Genomic DNA, 21,377 nt, shown 5'->3' on the forward strand with positions numbered 1-21,377 from the left:
AAGAAGAAGAAGAAGAAGAAGGAGGAGGAGGAGGAGGAGGAGGAGAAACAATAAACAGAGACTGAGACCAAGGGCATTGCAAAGTCCCTACCATATTTTCCAGAAGCAGTTTCACCCTGTCCTTCTACATCTAGAAGAGACCCATTGCTCCATACCTTCCAAGATGCAGCAGTCTTCATGTCTTTCCAACCCTTTTCCCCCAGTGTCTATTATTTATGAAAAAGATGGTTATGCTATTCCATTTTTTAAAGTGACTATACCTTCTTCTCTCCCCATTTTTACCCCACAGCCTCTGCTGTTCATATGCCACCTAGCCCCCCAAACATTTCAAGAATAAAACCACATGTTTAACCTTGTAAGCTCCTTTTGGAGGAGAGAGATGATAATGCACCTGAAATAGTTTTCAGTCAAATAAAGCCAAACACTTTCATAATCAGATTGGTCATCAGGGATAACCTACTGCCCATAGCATCAGCCCGCGGTGAACTTGAGTGCTGGTGGGAGGGCTTAAAATGTGCAATTAGAGGGGAAAGAGAAGGTTGCCACTCTCTCCCAGTTGCTTGGACACTTACATCTGCTAGAATACCTGTATCTCCCAGTCACCTGGACACTTGTGCCTGCTAGAACACCTGTGCACAAACAAGAACACACACACAGCGAGAGAGAGAGAGAGAGAGAGAGAGAGAGAGAGAGAGAGAGAGAGAGAGAGAGGTACAATTAAAAAGAAAAAGAAAAAAGGGGCTAACCAAACCAGTAGTATCCCAGTAAGATCTCTGCACATCTCTGCAGTATTTGCCAAGCTGTGGAAGCACTCTACCAACCTCTAGTACTCTCTTGGACCTTGTGATGACAATTGCTATTCTTTCTGCACTGTCTTCCAGGCTTCCTTGCTTTGCGGTTCTGTTATCATCTCATGAAACTTTAAAACTCTCCACCCTTCCTTCATTGTAGTCAACTTTAAATAAATTCAGAGTGTCACTTGTTAAAATAAATGACATTTAAACAACCTCAGCATGGTAACTCATTCCTCATTATCATAGAGAGCTCTCCTGAAAGGTCTATAGTACATTATCTCTATGAAATGGATTTTACCTTCAATATTAACCTCATTGCTTAGGGAGAACAGGAGGCAAGCACTCTGGTGAGAGGTGGCGTAGAAATGCATAGGTAGATTGATAGAACCGCACAAGTAATGATGATCTAAAACAAAAGCACAGAAACGGTTTAGGTTAAATATTAGGTAGCAAATCTGAGCCGCGAGAGAGCTGAGATGATTGAGCAAGCTGCCATGGAAGACTGAAGAACACTGGTGTTATTTCAGCTGCTCAGAGCTCACTATGTTTATGCTTCTGTTGAGAGCGAAGTGCCCTAAAGGGTTAGTGCATTAACTAAAATGTGCCACACTTGTGGAAACTGAGACCCAAGGTGCAGAGTAAATAATGAATGTGCCTCAAAGTGGAGATGAGGTAGCAAACACAGTGCCCCTGCCTTCATGGGACTCTGAGACCTTGCAGTCCTTTGTGTGTCTGAGGGCTTACTGGCATATCTGAGTGTACAAGAACACATGCATGAGGAAGTTTGAGATTGACTTCAGGAACCTTCTGTGATTATTTTCTCTATCTTATTCACTGAGGCAGGATCTTTCATTTAAACCTAGAACTCATCCATATGGCTAGTGTAGCGAGTCAGCTTGCTCTGTGAATTTCTGTCTCCACCTTCCGAGTGTTAGGATTATAGGCAGGCTGCAGCACCTATCCAGCATTACATGGGTTCTAGCTGGGTATCAGAACTCTAGTTCTCATGCTTGATTGACAAGGACTTTATCCACTGACCTATAATCCCAACTCCAGAGACCCTTTGGTTCTTTGCTTATTCTGTCTCTCCAGGCCTTTTGACACAGGACCAGACTGACTTCCTCATTTCATTCTCTGGATTTCCTTCATTTTCATTTCTTCGTTTCTCTATTTTAAGAATGTAAAAGCAATTGGTCACACTGCCTGTTGTTTTGACTATGAAATTATTTTCTTTGCAGCTATATTCCCAGAAAAAATATAGCCAGTAAACAATGTTTGCATTTAATAATCCAATACATAAAGAGAACTTCTGCTCAGGCAGAAAGCTCTAAGCCATGGATAAGGCACTAGAGGGATTCATACTCAACTGAGGTCTGGAGAAGCCTTGAGTAGTGAGACACAGAGGCATGGTTGTCTATCTCCAAAATACCTCCTTCTGATTCTTGATGTCTAATATATGGGTCTTTTTTTTTTTTTTGGTACAGATGCTCCTAAATTCTGGCCAGGGGCTGTGAGCTCTGTGTATCTTCTGAATATGTATGCATGGTATTTGTGCTATAAACCTATGCCTGACTATGTAGTCGGACAGCACATGTTTAAAAGAAAGCTAAGCCTTTGTGATATCTCTGGACTAGGCACAGTAAGGAAAGGAGACAAGTTTCACAAGCAGGAGTATAAAGCATTTAGAACACAGGACAGGACTCCTGAGCTATTTCTTCTGCAGCAAGAAGAAATATAGAAGGTGATGTCATGAGGCAGTAGAAAGGACATTCAGTATGTATGAGTATTACTTTTAAAACCTGAAAGCGTGATTGTATTTTATAGAGAAAGTAAAAGCATGGATGAGAAGTCTATGAGTGCAAATTACAATCTGCAAACCTTAATTTGCGAATCACTTTGTCACCTGGGAGTTGTTTTTCTTAGATCTTCAACAGGAGCTAGTTGCAGGACGCATTCAAAAACATTCCCTCATAAGCACAAAATATCTGGGCAGGAGATACTTATACAACAAAGCCAATATCTATGTCTCACAGCCTTTTCCTTTCTGGATATTATAATAAGTGAGTTCCCTGAGTTTGGCCATCTGGACCCCAGTAACTCTCGTGAGCTTTAGTGGTCAATTTGACACAGGTTCGAGATTCCTAAGAAAGGAGTGTCAATTGAGGTACTACCCAGATCAGTTTGCCCAATGGATATATCTGTGATGAATTATCTTGATTGTTAATTCATGTAAGGTCTCAGCCCACTATGGGAGGCACCATTGCCTGAGCATATGGCTCTGGGCTGGATACAAAAGCTAACTAACCATGAGCCCAAGTGAGCAAGCAGTGTTCCACTACTGTTTGGACTCCATGTTCTGATATGTACTGATCCTGATCTCCCGCAACAACAGGCTGAATCTTGTAAGCTAGAATAAATCCTTTCCTCCTATAAGCTGTTTTGGTCATAGTGTTTGTCCCAGCAACAGAGTAAAAGTCAAACAGCGTCCTGTAAAATTTCTCTCATAGCAAATATATTCTTATAAGACATCCCTCACCCCAATGATCCAACGCTTATCTTTGGAACTCATACAAGTTAAGTGTTTAAAATAACTATTTACTAGCAATAACGAAAATATTTGAGATACTCTTTAAAGTTTTAGTTGTGAAATATCAATAAAATAATTGCCTAATTCTAAACCATGTACAATTCTAATTAATTCTGCGTGAGACATTTTTTCAGCTTCAAAGATTGCTTTACTTGTATTGCATAACAAAATAATAGTATAATTAGGAATAAATTTGTCACTTTTATAAGTAATTCCTTTTTTATTATGTGTTTGGAAGCAAAGCACAAGCATGATTAAAGTCTCTTTTAAAAGGTTTTATTAATTACTATGATTATTATGGAAAATCAGGGTCCACAAACTACAGAATGCACCCCAGACAAGATCTATAAAGCCATTATACATGACAGAAACCCTGATAGATCCTAAAACCAGGTTTGGCTAGTCTCTGTGTTCTGAATCTCCCTATCTACCTTTTTCCTTGTGAAAGGCAGAGGAAGGGACCGATTTTCATATCTCTTGTTATTTACTGGCAGGTGACCTCCTTGTGGTACAATGGAAGAAGCAGTGTTTTGTCTCAGTCAGCAGTTCCCCACCTATGGGTCATGACCCCTTCGGAGATCCAATAACCTTTTCAGATGAGTTTCATAAGCCCATCTGCTTATCACATATTTATGTGACAATTAATTACAGTAGCAAAATTATAGTTATAAAGTAGAAACAAAAATAGTTTCATGGCTGGGGGGGGCATACAAAAGAGGAACCATATTAAAAGATCACAGCATTAGGAAGGTTGGGACAGACACACACAGGCATGGTTGTCCTTTTCTCAAAGACCTCCTTTTGAATCCTAATGTCTAACATGTTGATCTCAGTGCTTTACTGCTCACAGTTGCCTTTCTCCAGTATCATCAACACAGAGAACTGGAAACCCTCTAGCCAGGATGGATCTTTCTATCGATGCCACATTTGTCTCAGTTATGGTCCCTTTTCTGGTGACAAGCTACATTAGTTCCATTTCTGTTGCTCTAATAAAACATACTGACCAAAATGACTTTGGGGAAGAAGGGTCTTCTTTAGCTTACAGTTCTAGGTCATGGGCCACCATTGCAGTGAAGTCACAAGGTAGGGGTACCAGAGAGCTGGTCATACCACACCCATAGGAAGAGTAGAGAGAGATGAATCCTGGCTGCCGGCTCATTCTCAGTTAGCTCTACTTACTTAGGTCAGGGCCCAGCCCATGAAATTGTGAAGCTCCCCATCCCAGTTAGCCATCAAGACAATCCCTATAGACACGATCACAGGCCAAATTGATCTAAAATTTTCTTCAACTGAGCCTCTCTTCTAAGTTGATTGTAAATGTGGCAAGCAGATATTTGAAAAGCTAGCCAGCATACAGAGTGACAAGCTACTCAAGGGCAAGGTCTTAATTTTGCTTTTTCTTTCTTTGATCCCTAACTTAGAGGCACTAATAGCAAACATTCAAGAATATTCACTGAGACAGAAACTATGGCATGTGCTTGTAGCACCAGATAAGAAAGATGAGGCAGGAAGACCACATAAGTTCAGGAGTTTGAGAATAGCCTGTAGAATATACCTTAACTGCAACTTTAAGAAGACATAGTTCTTGAATATATGTGTCAATTAATGGCATAAAAAATCACCATTAGTTTGCGTTACCAGATTCTAGTTCCAAACTTGGACCCCAATAGCTTTGTGTAGAGTTCTTATAAATTCTACTCCTTATTGTGGGATAGAATGTTAACTCCTCCATAATATTCTACTAGAGAAGCCATATTTCAACATAAAAATCTGTCTCTCCAGTATTCCATTAGGACTTATAGCAAGACCAGAAGTTCATAGATCATCTTAGCCACCAGAATACTTAGAGAACCATTTCTTCAAGGAGAAAACCAAAACACAGGTATGGATGAAGCATAACCAAACTCTTTCTAAATTATATCACCTAGAGCACAGCATTTCCAATGCTACTTATCATGAGTTGCCAGGCCCTTTCCTTCTGGAAATTGAGACCAGTATCTCAAGGAGGATACAAAGGAAGTCTATCAGATAAAGAAAGACATAAGTGGGATCACCAGGGAAAGCTGTGCTCCAGCAGACCTTTCATTATAAGACCTTCATTCTCTGTTCTGTTCTTTATATCCATACACATTCACAAGTATTCTTGGACTCATACCACTGTTACGGCCATCTGTCCACTTCTTTCCTAAGTCTCGTTGCTCTGCCTCTGTCTCCTCCCTCTGAAGCCCTGCTGCCCTCTCACTCACTCAGCCCATTAGCTAAAAGACAGCACTATCTGCTAACAATGACTGACATCACTGCCAGATGATGATCCCCATGGAAACCACATAAAAATGAACATTATACAGAAGACATGTATCCTATTTTAAGTCCAGACTCTGGTTTCCTAAGCTTTCTCCGTCTGGTTTCCATTAACCAATTCCTCAGTCTACAAGTGACTAAGAAAATATCAGTTTATGCTATGGGAGAACACTGGAGAAGAACATGGGCTGAATGGTGTGAAGAGAGGTTCGATCCTGCAGGGCAAAGGTCATTGCTTGTTTTCCTCACAGTTCAGCACTACTCCTAAAATAAACATGGCAGTTCTTCCCACCATAACCAACTCCTAGAGTAGCTTGAACAAACCTCGATGGCTCCATGATGAGGAATCAGAAGCGAGTTTTCTACATTCTGCTTGGATTCTCAGAACATTTTCCAGAATCCTGTGGATGGTACCTAAGAATAGTATTAAGATATATTTTTTCTCCCCCTTAATGAGATATTTGAAATCCCTCAAAAATCTTTTCTAAAATCCTTCTCAAAATTAGCTATAAATATTTTACCTATTGGACCCATAAAATTCTGAAAGAAAGAAAGAAAGAAAGAAAGAAAGAAAGAAAGAAAGAAAGAAAGAAAGAAAGAGAGAGAGGGAGGGAGGGAGGAAGAAAGGGAGGATAGAAGGAAGGTAGGAAGGAAGGAAGAAAGGAAGGAAGGAAGGAAGGAAGGAAGGAAGGAAGGAAGGAAGGAAGGAATTCTGTCTGTGATTGTACGTCTGGTGAGTGAATATGGATATCACTAACATGTCATAGAATGGAAAACAAATTTTGTAAGGATGTGATAAAGCACTGGGTCTGGCCCGTACACAAGGAAGAAAAAAGGAGAGTGGGGAAAGCCACCTTTTTAGGTCATGGTACAGGCTAACCTTAGAACACTGGCCTTAGATCTGGGGTTGATGGTAGCATAAACAAGTATGCTTATGTGTGCTTGAATTTTACAGCAGCTATTAAAAGCAAGGAGAGTTATAGCAAGGACAGCTAGGGACTCTCTTAAAATCTGCTTGATATTCCCCATCTTTCCACTGTGCTATTTTTTCAAGCTGTTCCCTTCATGTCTTGAGCATACACATGGTTGTTTTAAGAGTGTCTGGTCAAAGGTGGCCTCCATATCTCCCCAGGATAACAAAAGGGGAAAGAAAAAGGATGGGGGACTTCATAGGGGCTGAACCCATGATTGTGAGAATATCTACAGATTTAGATGTTATCTTAATTGAGCACTGACGTAGATAGTTCACCTCACAGAAATTAGATTTTTTTTCTTACTTATATGTCTCCCAAGAGCCTGCTCATCTGTGACAACACTAACAGAGTCATGAGCCCTGCATTACTAATCACTTTGGAGAAATGACTAGATGTTTGGGATGGTCAAGAATCCCTATTATCAATTAAATACATATTATCATGCCTACCAGCTTCCAAAAGCAACTTAAATCCTGCCATCGTGACTTTTGCCTACTTTCTCCGGAATTTATTAATTCCCTCAAACTCTTACAGTGCTTACTATGTGAATCTATTCAGCATCTCATTGACCACTAGATTTATTCTTGTCTGAGCTACATAATAATATCCCCAGGAAGTAGAGGGTTTGGCCACCATATTTCTTCCGTCGGTCACAGCGACAATGAAATGAGAACCATCAAGTACAAATTCATCTGTTCCATCTACTCTTCAAATGATTATTGAGTACCCATTACTATGCAGACTTATATTCAACCCCCCAAGTTTGAAAGTTCTCAGTATAATGAGAGGATCAACCATGCAGAGCTGAAATGGTCATAGTGTTCAACAACATGCAACAGAAGTAAAGGCAGAGTGAGTTCCACTGGGCCACATACAGGAGAAGAACAGATTCCCAGGGGTGGCAATGGGATTATATGTCAAAGCACCTTCATAAATACTTGTTGATTAATTAGGGGAGGAGTAGATATCTTTGGGGATCACAGGGACAAACTGCCCTCATTAGCTGATGATGAGAGAAACATTTTCCTTATAGTGAGGGAGCTCATGGGAGAGTAAGTGAAAATAGTGTTAATGATAATGAAAGGAAAAATTCAGATGCAAAAGGCTCCTATACATCAGAAGTATCTGACCAGTCCCTTCCATCTTTCTAGTCTCAGGGGAGAGGAATAATTCCCTCCTTTCCGTTTTTCTCCCAAGTCCTTAGAGATGCTTTAGTCCAGAGATAGCCACAGAGCAACAATCCAGGTACAGGAAACCATGTGGACTCAAGCTCACAGCTGACCGGCCAAGCATTATACACAGATCTCTCTTAGAGATCCTGGCCTGGCAAGGGATGGGAGCCTTGTGTGATTTGGGCTTTGCCTGCGTAGTTTATTTATTCTGCAGCATATGCTGGCTCAGAAAATGACGGCAGTTCCAATTTTCCATGTTCATTTTAGTCCTCCCTTAATTCACATAAGGTGCATTCTGCAGGATTCTCATCCTTATGGCTTATAAGTCAAACATCTGTGATATTTTTTTGTCCTTTGAACTTTTGAGCCAAATGGCTTAAAACTACCAACAGTTACCCTTTCTCCTGGATACATGACTGACAGCATGGTGGGTAGTAATGAGCATCTTCGGCAAACTGGTGATGTTTTCATTCTTATAACACAGTTCGCACTGTCCTTGGGCTTACACATCCTCAATCTGCCTATGGATCAATGTCAAAGAGAAAGAAAACCTGGAGTGATAAGGAAGGATGCTTGGCCCAGAGGAAGATGCAATCTAATCACACATATATTATAGGAGCTGTACCTATCCCTGCTCTCAGATCATGTTCCATCACTTTTAATGGGCTCCTATTCGTGCCCACCTCTACAGTTCTTAGACTACCACTCTTTCTGTGGTACAGTGGTAACTCAGGATTGTAGCTGTCCATATTAAATAGAAAGAGACAGAATTGGGTCTGTCAAACCACAAACTCCTAAGAAAGACTTGTAGCTTTAATTCTATTTATGCCTAAACAGCAACAACCATAAAAGAACCCACTGCATTAAAAATCTTGGGAGTGGCCAGCCATAGTGACCCACATCTTTAATCTTAGTGCTTAGGAGTCAGAAATAGGACAATGAGGAGTTCAAGGTTAGTCTAAGCTATATTGTGAATTTGAGGCCAGTCCTAGCATCATAAGACTCTATCAAAACCCCAACCAAAACTAAAACAAGAGCAGAAAAATAACTCTTATGGTAGTGAGACAATTAGTTCTAAAAGGACAATGGCCCATCTCTGTCAAATAGCATGGTAGTTTTTAATTGACACTATGAGGTCATGTAGTACCACTTTTCCATTGTTTCTTTATCTTTTGAGTTCAAAGTTCAAGTGTATCAAGTCCAGCTCCCTCAAAGCCTGAACTCAGTTTGAACATTTGACTATCTATTATACATACTGAAACAGTTGATTCATCACTCTGAAGTCTGTGCTCTCTCCAAATCCCCCACAGCAATACCCTAAAAAATTTCAGTTCTTATTTTAAGGACCACATCTAGACTGGGGACACAAAGAATAGGAAATTAATTCAAAAAAATTCAACCATTGGAAAAATGACAAGACAGAAGCTGAGAAGGAAGTGGGGTTTGGAACCTTTATTGTATGTGTGGTGTCTCTATCTTTGAAACAGTCTTGATAAATGTTTGGGTTCCTTACTAAGGTGCTGACTTAAGAAAGATGGGTGGTAAAAGGTTACATTGGATACACTGAAGATATTACAATGCTGAAACGGAAATCATAAAACTGAATTAAGAAAGGGAGCACTGTGCGTGCGTGCATGTGTGTGTGTCCTTATCATTGTGATGCAGACTAAAGTGTCACCCAGGAACTGCTGCTGACAGTGGGCTCTAAGACAGTCACCACATTTTATCAAAGATTCAAGGTTGGGGGGATACAGGACAGCTACCAAATATTTTGACTAGGAATATCAGTTTCAAAGATTAGAGCTGCCACTCCCTGGTAGTGTGTGTTGCCTATAATGCACAAAAGCCTGGGTTTAATCTTAGCAATGCAATAAATAAATTGATAAATAAATAAATTAATTAATTATTAATAAACTGTAAAAGCATTTAATATCGAGAAGAAAACATCTTGGTGAGCAATTACCTTCTAGAGCAGTTGCTTTGACTTAGAAAAAGTGTTTTGGAGGTGTACATTCACCTGTGGGAACGTAGCATGGGCTTGGATTTTTGGAAGAGAAAGTGATAGTTTCATATGACCCTGTGGAACACGGATCTGTTAGAACAATTACAAAAGATTCACATTTAGCCTCCTCCAACACCGGCTAAGGCTGGCACTATTGAATGTGTCCATTACTCTATATAACTCCATTATAACTGCCTCTGTAGAAACACAAAGGATTTCTTCATCATCCACATAGAGCAGAGCATCACTGGAAACAGCAATAAAGGTCCAACCATACAATCAGTACAACCATTCTTCAAACAGACCTACCCCTGACTGATTCCACTAGAGATAAGGTGATAATGCTAGATTGCATATGGAAATGAGGCCATGATGAATGGGGACATTAAATTTGGGGTAACGTTTTCTTCATCTGAAAATTATTTAACATATTGTCACCTCTGCCTTGACTCTGCTAGAGAAGTGGGACTTTTACATCATAACACCTAACTCATCTCGATAAATCAAAGGCTCAGAAATAGACCTCAACCTTAACAGAACTTGGGTCAGAGATTTGGACAGCAGGTAGGAAGGTTTCCAGGAAAATCCTTCTCTGCAATTATCACTCTCTAGAGCAGTGGCCCTCAGCAGGATAATAACCTTCACTCAAGGGATACTTGGCAGTGTTTGGAGGCATGTTTTATTGTCACTACTGAGAAGTCACTCCTTGTATTTAGAAGGTACAAATCAAGATGCTGTTAAAAGTCTTGTAATGTACAAGCTGTTACTCTGCCCACAAAACTGATCTAGCTTCTGATACTGACAATGTCCAAGTTCTATGACTCTGCCCTAGCTAGAGTCATTAGAATATTCCAGAGAGGACAGGGTTTTCAAGGGGTAGCTGGAGATTAGAGAGGTCACTCAAAAACAGCCACCGAAACTGTCAGGTTTGTATCTCCATTGTATCCTCTCCTCACTTTATATACTTATCTCTGAAAGAGTTCCTTGCTTATACATATGTGTCATATGTGTTTATACCCAGCTTCATAATATATTCTTGATGTAGCAGCTGAGCCAGTTATATAGGAGAAAGAAGGTCATGAGCTGTCTTTAAAATATTAGTTACTGCTTTGCATGAGGCATATAACCCTGCTGTCTTAGTTACTATTCTATTGCTATGAGGAGACAGTATGTCTAAGGTAACTTCTAAATCATATCATTGGGCAGCTTGCTTACAGTTTCAGAGGATTAATCCTTGACCATCATGGTAGGGAGCATGGCAGTCAGTAACTGACAGCTTGTATCTGGTCCTGAAGATGGAGGCAGAGAGCAACTACACCTGGTATGACCTTTTGAATCCTCAAAGCTGACCTCCAATGATATACTGCCTGCACCACAGAAACAATTCTACCAACTGGGACCCAAGCATTCAAGCATTCTGTGGAGAATTCTTGTTCAAACCACTGCACACTGGGTTTCCTTTCTAAAGCCTTACAATAACATATGAATAGATTCTGCCCATGATATCTATTCCAGTCATCTGATTAGTGAAGATACTTTATCTGTTTTTTTTTTCAATTAAATGTTTTACCCATTATGTCTGTGCTGGATAGTTTTATGTCAAATTGACACAAGATAAAGTAATCAGAAAGGAGGGAATCTCAATTAACAAAATGCTTAGACAAGATTGAGCTATAGGTAAGCCTGTAGAGCATTTTCTTAATTGCTGGTCAATGGGGGGGGGGGGCGACCCATTGTAGGCAGTGCCAATCCTAGCCTGGTAGTTGTGGGTTCTATAAAAAGGAAGGCTGAGCAATCCATGGGGCAGCAAGCCAGAAAGCAGCACTGCTCCCAGACCTCTGCATCAGCTCCTGCCTCCAGGTTCCTGTCTTATTTGAGATCCTGCTCTGATTTCCTGTGATGGTGAATTGTGTCGTGGCTGTACAATTTGAATAAACCCTTTCCTCTCCAACTTGTCTTTTGGTCATGGTGTTTCATTGGAGCAATAGAAACCTAAACTAAGACAGCCTGTCTCTTGACTGGGGATTAGATATTAGTTTTTTATATTCTAAAGTGATTCTATATCCATCACCCATATGTTTGAAACTTCTTATACATAATACCTCCCCTGCCTGCTCTAATGCACTTTTCTTTCACCTCCTCATATTCTCAAATTATAAGATCCAAAGCTTGATGATACAAAATGTGTGCCAGTCATTACTGGACATTAAGAACATTGAGCATGGGCTGGGTGGGGGGGGAAGTAACTCATTGGTTTGTCTGCTTATAACCACCTAAGCCAGTGTTTCTCAACCTGTGGGTCATGACCCCTAAAATACCTCCTGGGAGAGAAAATATATACATATATATGATATAAATATATATCTAAATCACAGTTCATAACAATAGCAATATTACAGTTATGAAGTGGCAACAAAAATAATTTTATGATTGGGAATCACCAGAACGTGAGCAACTATCTTAAAGGACCACCACATTAGGAAGGTTTAGAAGACTGATCTAAGCTTTGATGCTTATTTATGTATTGGAAAATGAAATCAGCATTGTATACATATACTCTCAACTTCACAAGAAACATATTACCCATTTTACAGATGAGTAAATAGTTGTTCATAATCATTTGCTTTTAAATTTCAGACCATCAACTCAAACTCAGCCATACAGAAGCAACATTCCTACCTGTTTTCAATTCACTTCCCCTCATGGCGTTCCCCATCTATCAGAGGAGCAGGCGTGCACATTTAAATCTCCCCAAGTCAAGTCAGGCTGATGAGCTCTTCTTGATCCTTATCCACAGGTTCCAGGCAGATATCCCACTGAGAACTCTATTGCACCTTTCCTGAAAGCCTCCTTGAGGGCCGGGTGAGCACGTGGCTCAGCAAGGCACAGTCTTATGAATAGTAATGAAATCCAATCAGGAACAGAGAGGCCCGAGATTTTAATTGAGCTATCCTTTAAAGGACTACTTTTCTCCGTGTCAAGGTCATATTCTCCTAGCTAGTGCAAGTTATTTTATGTGCGTAGCAGAGATAATAGACACTAGAGACACATTGGGGACAAGTGGCATACGGCATGGAAGAAAGGAGGAAATATACGAAAAGCAATCATTGAAGTATACACTATAGACCTTCCCATTGATAATTGGTTTAAATTATTAAAGCACATAAGAGGTTATTAACTAGAGAGAGTATAAATTACTTTTTTTTCTTTTCTTTTTTTTTTTTTTTTTTTTGCTGAGCATGACTTTTCAAAGTCTCCCAAACTTCTGTGAAAAAAAGAAAGAAAGAAAAAAAACTTCAAATCTAAAGTATTTAGGAAAGAAAGAAAAATCCTTTAAAAACTTATCACCAGAGTGGATGGATGAGGAGAGAGCAGATGCCTCATGAATTTGAGATTGTGTTACCTGCCATGAGAGTATAAAATGTGAAATGGTATTTAAATAATGGTAATGGTGCTCTTGATGGGTGGCTGGCAGTGGCCTGGTCTGCAGAGTCAGGGTTGGAGGCCTCCTGGGGACTGAGCGTACCTGAGGCATGAGGATGGCAGCTGAGAACTGGTTCCCTCAGCTCTCACTGTGGTGATCAGTTCTGCAGTACAGGCTAGTGGCGACAAAGTGGACCTCATGGGAGAGAAGCTGGCTCACCGTGGTCACTGCGCTGTCTCATCAACCCCAGGAGACCTCAGGAAGAGGCTGAAGTCTGAGGAAAATGAATGGCATTCTCCGTCCCCCTCATGACTGATTGCTGATTTATACCCTGCTCTGGGGCCCTTCCTGACTTTTCTGCAAATAGCCCTGATGAGCCTGCTCTTATCTAACGCAGCCCCAATCTTCTGGGGCTTTGCATTAGCATTTTTAGGATGTACTGTTCTGGCAAGAGACCTTCTATCTAGTAAGGCCAATTATCTCCTTAGATTCTACTTCTATCTTTATTCATTAACTCCTGATTCCTCTCTCAGAAATGAGCTCATTTAGGCTGCTAGCCTCTTCTTTGAATGACTTTCCTCCTTGCGGACTAAATCCAGGATCATTTTTTGCTCAGCATTCCCTCTCGGCCTGCTCCTCTATCCCATGCTTCCCTCACCTCTGCCTTATAGTCTGTGGTGGCACCCCAACTGAAAAATTAAGATGGCAGTGAAAACTGCCCCTCCTTCCAAGGTTTGATTTTCCTGTCCTCCAATAGTGCAAGCAATCCAACAGTCCTTAGAAAGATGGTTAAGTTGTATCAGTCATTACATGGACTAAATGCTATGAAATGCACATGCACACACATACATATGCATAATCACGGTCATGCTATTTCCTACGAAGCTTTTTAAAAGATAATTTTTTTGAAGTCTCCTTACTAAACTTTTTTAAATTTATTTTTATATTTTTGGTCTGGTCATGCTGGTGATTGAACCTAGGGCCTTTTTCATGCTAGAAGAGCACTGAACCACTGCTCCATATGCTCAGGCCTTTAACTTCCTTTAGTTGTCTGTTCATTCATTTGTTTATTACCTTTGCAGCTATTCCTCCTCCAAGTCCGATCAGATTTTCAAGTGATATCAGCTGCCTTGTCCTGGATCTGAAACAATATAATGTAGCCAAAAAAAAAAAAAAATGCCCCTCTGCCACAAATCAGAACTTTTATCAAGCTAAAAATCAGAAATCTTTTCCTACTACCATTAGAATACCTCTGCACACAGGAAACTGGCCTGCAAAAAATATGTAATAAAACTGGCCAGATAGAAGCGACAGTCAGACAGAGACAAGCAGTGAGAATAGTAATAGGATCAGAGACTCCAGCTCCAGTGACTCTCTCGCCTTCCTATAATTAGAATATTAGTCTCTTGTTTGATTATGTGACCTTATTAGAATCCTTCCAATAAATTCACTTCTTATCCAAACTGTTTTCTTCACTTACTGCTGCTTATATCCAAAGGACTCTGGAATAACAGAGAAAAAGATACTTGAAACAATGAACTCCCAAATAATAACAGCACTTATCTTAGGGTATTTTTTTCCTTTGCTTATCTTCATTTACCACTGCTTTAAAATGAATCTGGAATATTTACATAATTTTGTGAAAGTGTACTCTTTTTGTCACGATGATTTGTCTACTGATCTGATTAAAACCGAAATACTGATCAAAGGAATAATGAATGCAATTGGAAGGAAATTCAGTAGATACAAGCCACTCGACTAGAACTAGGTCAGGATCACATGTTTGTATGTTTTGTAAATATTTACTAAGTTCCAAGCATTACCAGGCTTTGTACATATAAGACTGAGCAAATGTGGACATGATATCTGCTGAGCTTGGAAGCTAAAGAGGATTTAATTAGACCAATAACCACCCTGGTAAATGGATGTTGCTACTGTAATGAGTGTTATGAAGAGAAGAAATTTGTAAACAAAGAGATATGACCTAGCTGAGAAAGTCAGGAAGACTGAATAAAGAAAGTAGTAAGATCTGGAAATAAGCAAGAGATCACTGATGAAGACATAAAAGAACATTCCTGGGAATGGAGACTGTATCACAGGCTCATGCCAGCAGGAAATATGAGGAAACTGGGACAATAAGGGAACTCTGATATCTCTGAAGTGAATGAAGCAAGGGAAGGACAATAGGAGAAGGGCTGGAGGAGCTGGAATTGTCAAACCAAGCAACATATTTAGAATCAAGCCAGAGTTTAACATTTTTTTTCAGGAGGTCATTAGAGGACACTTATGCTAACTTTGTATTTCTGTGTTTCAGATGAGCAGTGATAGGTAATCTTGCTTGTCAGCCTGATGGGATTTGGAATTACCGTGAAAACAAATCTTGAGGCATGTCTGTGAGGGATTATCTAAAGTAGGTTAATTCAGCAAGAAATTCAAATGTAGATGATACCACTCTTCAAAGGCACTTATCTCACTCCACTTCCTGGCTGTGGATGTGATGTGGCCAGTCACTTGAAGATCCTACTACCATACCCCAATGCACCTTATTAGACAGTGTCCCTTAGGAATAAAGCCAGAACAAACCGTTCCATCTTCATTTGTTTTCGTAGGGGATGTTGTCACAGTAATGAGACAACAGATACAGCAATGAAGTGTGATTACCATTGTATCTAGTGAACATTACTCTGAATGTGGCATGGAGAACAGACTAAAGATCTATTGAAGGTTCAGATTCGTTAACGACAGAAATCCTTGGACTGGTCATCAGCCAGGTGAGAAATGACATCATCCAGGTGAGAAATGACAGTAACATGCCCAATAATGTTTGTTATGAACATGGAGAAGAGTCAGACATATATTTAAGGTAGCTAGTTATTGCTCTTCTTTGCAAAAATTTACTTTCTGAGACAGAAATCCCTTTGTCATAGACAGAGGAATTTGAATCTATAAAAGAATAACATGGTTATACTTAATTGAGTTGCATTTTGTTGAGTCTTGTTTCTATCAGAAGTAATTAAAGGAAAGTTCACAACAGAGTTGGAATTCAATCTATATACTAAAAAATGGCTCAGGCCCTATGGAAAAGAAGAAAAAAATCCTATGCAATTAAGCAGTAAATAGAAGGCATTCTCAAACTGGACAAGTTATTACATTTACTTAACAGGGGTGTTAAATAAAGAGATTAACATATTTACAGAAGGTGAGGCAATGGGGAAGAACCATAGAGCTGTTGTTTATACTAGAAACAAGAAAGCATGCTATATAGAGAAATATTGACCACTTTCCTTACCTCACTTCGATTCTTTCTATCTGATTCAGATTTACGAGATGCATCGCTTCAACTAAGCTATACCCTGTAGGAATGAAAGCTTTTTGATGTAATGTATACACATGAGACCTCCAGAGCACAAGACAAGAAAGAGCATTATCTACAGAAGAAATCCAAAGACAGTTCAGCTTATGTGCCCTTGAGCAGTATAAAAATATATCTAGTTAACAAACATTCTGTTGGGGATTGGTTCTAATGCTTTGTCTTAATTTAGCTTCTAAAATCACTCAGGAATCTACAAGTCCAGATGTTGAAGTTCTCTGTTCCTGATTGGATTTTGATTGGTCAATAAAGTTATTAACAGCCAGTGGTTGGGCAGGGTTAAATTTCCTGGAGAAGGGACAAAATGAGGAAGAAAGGACAGAATCTCCATGAGGGAGAAACAGAGTGATCAGAGTTAAGAGTCTACTGACATGTAAGAGTCAGGGAAGGAGCCCCAGGGGCCACTCCGCTAGTTGGATCTGGGGTAGCAGAGATAAAAATATAGATTTAGCAAACATTAATTCAGGAATATCAGAGAGGAGTGTGTTAGCCACTTGGAGGTTCAGGAGTTGCCCAATCATTGAACAAGTAAGGCATATTAAAAATAACTCTAGGAGTGTGTGTCTTTCATTTGTGAATCCAGAGCTCTTGGGCATACCTGCTGGGAGCATAGAGTAGCTTTTAAATACTTACTGCTACAACAGTCACTAAGTATGTACTCTGTCCATGAAATGACTCAAGAATCTCAGTGGAGGGATTAGAAAGATAGCTCAACATTTAAGGGTGCTTGCTGTTCCTTTAAGTATCTGAGTTCAGCTCCCAGCATCTATATCTGGCAGCATATCACTGCCTGTAACTCCAAGGGATTCAAAGCTTTCTTGTAGTTTTTCTGACATTTTCTGGAACTACACACATATGTATATGTACACTTGAGAGATAGATATACATACATAAAAATTTAAAAAAAATAAGTCTTCAAGAAAATAGTATTAGTGGATAGTACAGGAGGTTCAAGTCTCTAGTAGAACTACAGGAACTCCGAGTCAAGGGTCTGGAAGACTATATAGACTTTGAAAGTATTAAATAAGGATGCAATTAGCCGGGCAGTGGTGGCGCACGCCTTTAATCCCAGCACTTGGGAGGCAGAGGCAGGAGGATTTCTGAGTTCGAGGCCAGCCTGGTCTACAGAGTGAGTTCCAGGACAGCCAGGCTACACAGAGAAACCCTGTCTCGAAAAACCAAAAGAAAGAAAAAGAAAAACCAAAATAAATAAATAAATAATAAATTTAAAAAAAAAATAAGGATGCAATTGCAAACTCACAGGACCAGGGAAGAATACAATGTGTCACTCACACGGTTGTGAACAATAGCCAGAGACATAGGCTAGTCTATCATTCATAGATGGGAATCTTATGGCCTAGAACAACCAGTAATTAAAATCTTTATTACAAAACAGGGTAGTGCACTGGGGGTGTGGCTTACTTGTAGAGTACTACAATCAAGTAGTACTCCCTTAGTAGAAGGAAGCTCTGGGTTTGGGTTTCAACATTGTGGAACAGTGGGTGAAGACATTTTGAGATAGGGGCTGCATATCAGATATCCTGCATATCAGATATTTACATTAGGAGTCATAACAGTAGCAAGATTATAATTATGAAATAGAAATAAAATAATTATGACCTTGGATCACCACAACATGAGGAACAGTTTTGAAGGGTCTCAGCATTAGGAAGGTTAAGAATTACTGCTGTAGAAAAGGTGTGGGGATGCAGGAGCTTGATTACAGCCCAGAGGGAGAAAAATGGTTTGAGATTTGAAGAGCAAAGGGATAAGAACAGCTTTTCCAGGTAGGAAATGAGCATCTGCAAAATGGAATAAGAGAGAGAGAGAAAAGCAAATTATATTTGAGAAATATGATTTTGGAGGTATTACTAAGACCATGTAAGCAAGCAAAAATCAATTGTGCTGGAAATGTTATTTTATTCATTGATTTGTTTTTCAAATTGAGCACTAGGTGTTGGGCACCACTCCTAGCACTGAGGATAACACAGTGTGCATGATAGATAAGGTCCCTGGGGATACAGAGAAGATATTCCAGCCAGTCAAATAGAATATAGATAAATATATATGTTCGGCAAACATCAAATGGTGAATCATTCAAAGAGGATTACTACTGGGTGATGCATGAGAGAATGATAATATGATAACTTGTAGGATTTTCAAAGAAAATATCAACAAGGGGGGCTCTGAACTCCAATGAGACATAAGTAGTGATAATGTTCTTGTGCTATATTATGAGGAGAATTTGATATTAAGGAAGGAATTTCAGACAGAGAAAGAAATAGAATCTATCACCTGAAATGGGTGCTTTTCTCAAGTAATGTGCCTGAGAAAATAAATGAAAATCAAGGTAGCAAGAGTCTTGTGATGAAATCCACACAAGGTGCAGGCTCATTTGTTTTGGGTAAAGAAAGGCTAGTACATTCTCAGGATTGTGTGACTAGTTGATATGACAGTGATAGCTTACAATTAGGCATGGGAGAGAGATTTACATCAAGGAAATAGACACATGCTATAAATTAGAGTTTCTCTCAACCAATCTCTAGGGATCTCTCCCACTTTACCTCCATTCAGAAATCCTGCTGTATATTCATCAGGATGCCCCAGACTAGAGAACAATATATTCATATGTGGATTATTAACTAGGGGGTGAGAAAAACTGAAGCTACCATTTGAGGGACATTGGCATAGAGAGTCTTTTAAACCAGGGCAAAGGTGACATAATCCAAGGACAGTTTGTAAAGTAAGGAGTAAAGTGGGATATACAGTTAGATGAAGAAAAAGGGTTAAGACCAATTCCCAACAAACTGAGAAGTAACACTGGCTTGGAGAAAAACCCAAGCCTGGTAAATTTGATGCGTGGATGCCAGGGCATGTGCCAACTAAGGAAGAGCAGCTCAGAGAAAACAGGTCTGTATTCTGGTGAATGTTACTGAGAACTCCAAGACAGAAGTCACGTGAAATAACAACAAAGGAATCACTAGAATTCCTTACAGAAGAAGTTAATAAAATTCTGAGGACTAGCTAAGGACTTATTGGAACAAATTCAAAAAGTATGTTCAAAAACACAGAAAAAAATACAAAAGGGGTGGAAGGGAGTGATAGTGAATGTTTGCAGGGGTGATGCAATCAGAAGGGATGCTGTGTGTATGTATGTGTGTGCATGTTCATGTATGTGCAGGTGCCCATATGTAGGTGCATGTAGGTGCCCATGTAGATGGAGGTTCTTGAACAAACTGTGTATCATTATTTAGGTACCATTCACCTTTATTATAAAAATGGGCTCTCAAAGACTTACAGCCTTGCCAAGCAGGTGAGCTTCAGGGACCTGCTCATCTCTGCCTCTCACCATTGCTAACAATACCCACCATTTTGTTTTGTTTTCACATGGGTTGTGAGAATGGAACTTATGTCCTCACAGTTGAGAGACAAATGTAGACCTGACTAAATCTTTTTGTTTATGAGGTAGTAAATACTCTACATGTATTTACCACACTAATGCCAACAATCTTATTGAAAGAGAAACATAAGAAAAAAACAAGAAAGGCATATAAAGACTATGGAAAAACAGGAAGGAACAGAATCTCCAGCCGAAGAGGAAGAGGTTGTCAATCAATAAGTACCTCCATGGCTGTATTCTTATTCTGACCCCACCCATCTATCCTCTGTGTGACTTGTATGCCTCTGGTTTCTGACATCATTCTTGGAATATTTTCTAACATCTATTTCCTCTAGTGCAGCGATTCTCATCCTTCCTAATGCTGAGATCTTTTAATACAGTTCCTTATATTGTAGGGACCCCCCCAACCATGAAATTTATTTTGTTGTTACTTCATAACTGTAATCTTGCTACTGTTTTGATTTATAATGCAAATATCTGTCTTGACCCATGGTCTTGTACACCTCCTGAAAGTTGTTCAAACCTCTAAAAGGGGTAATGACTCACCAGTTGAGAACTGCTCATCTGGTGGCCTCAAGCTAAGTTAGAGTCTCTTTCTGTTTTGTTCTTGTTCCAAGTCCCAGCTGCCACCCCAATTTCAGACATGAAGAAAGACACTGAATATATGCTGAACATGTGTTGAGCAAGACTAAAACATTTTAACTTAAATCACAGTAAGACCATTAGCACTTATTTGAACATTTGATTTAATCATAGTCAGTGTTGAGGAGCTAGACATAACTAGCAAAAAATAGACAACGTCAATGACACAATTTTTTTTTCTTATTTTAAATTTGACTTAGATTGACAGAGAATAAGGTTGGGGCCAGATGGATGTGGGAGTTGGGGGAAGAGATAGCTCTCTCTGCAAGTCACCAATCAAAAAGAATGATTGCCATCTTACATATAATCCTGTTTAATTCTTGACAGGAACTAATTGTACATGTAACCCCAACTTATCTACCAAAAGTATTTAGTCCAAATTCTTCAGTATGAATTTTAGTGTGTCTTTTCTATTACATAAAAAGATATTCTACTCTGGCCCTTGTTTTTGTCCTTGAGGCCAATGAAATTAGCACCAGTAATGTCTTCTAACAATAGCCTTACTCCATCCCTTGCATATTAGTCAAGTTTCAATGTCATTTCCATGAAATAGACTCCATGTTCTTCTTTCGTTACCTAGAATTAACATCTTTCCAACTCAAGTCACAGCTACTCCAAGAAACCTTTCCAATGGGGGAAATATTACTTGCTTAAATATTATAGTCAGTACTATGAGTGTGTGTGTGTGTGTGTGTGTGTGTGTGTGTGTGT

The 21,377-nt window shown here is 39.5% G+C and overlaps 1 long non-coding RNA gene across 1 annotated transcript in view; it reads right to left on the reverse strand.

The window, feature by feature from the left end:
* LOC114631102 overlaps positions 1–5,602 on the reverse strand; it is a 9,118-nt gene extending 3,516 nt beyond the window's left edge. Inside the window, exons 1-2 of the long non-coding RNA XR_003712905.1 lie at positions 5,537–5,602; positions 1,093–1,200 (exon numbers count right to left, since the gene is read on the reverse strand). This is a non-coding gene — a long non-coding RNA (uncharacterized LOC114631102). The remainder of the gene's footprint in view (positions 1–1,092; positions 1,201–5,536) is intronic.
* Between the last annotated feature and the right edge of the window lie 15,775 nt (positions 5,603–21,377).

The sequence above is a fragment of the Grammomys surdaster genome, unplaced genomic scaffold (genome assembly GCF_004785775.1).
Source record: "Grammomys surdaster isolate TR1022 unplaced genomic scaffold, NIH_TR_1.0 351, whole genome shotgun sequence".
Lineage (NCBI taxonomy): Eukaryota > Metazoa > Chordata > Mammalia > Rodentia > Muridae > Grammomys > Grammomys surdaster.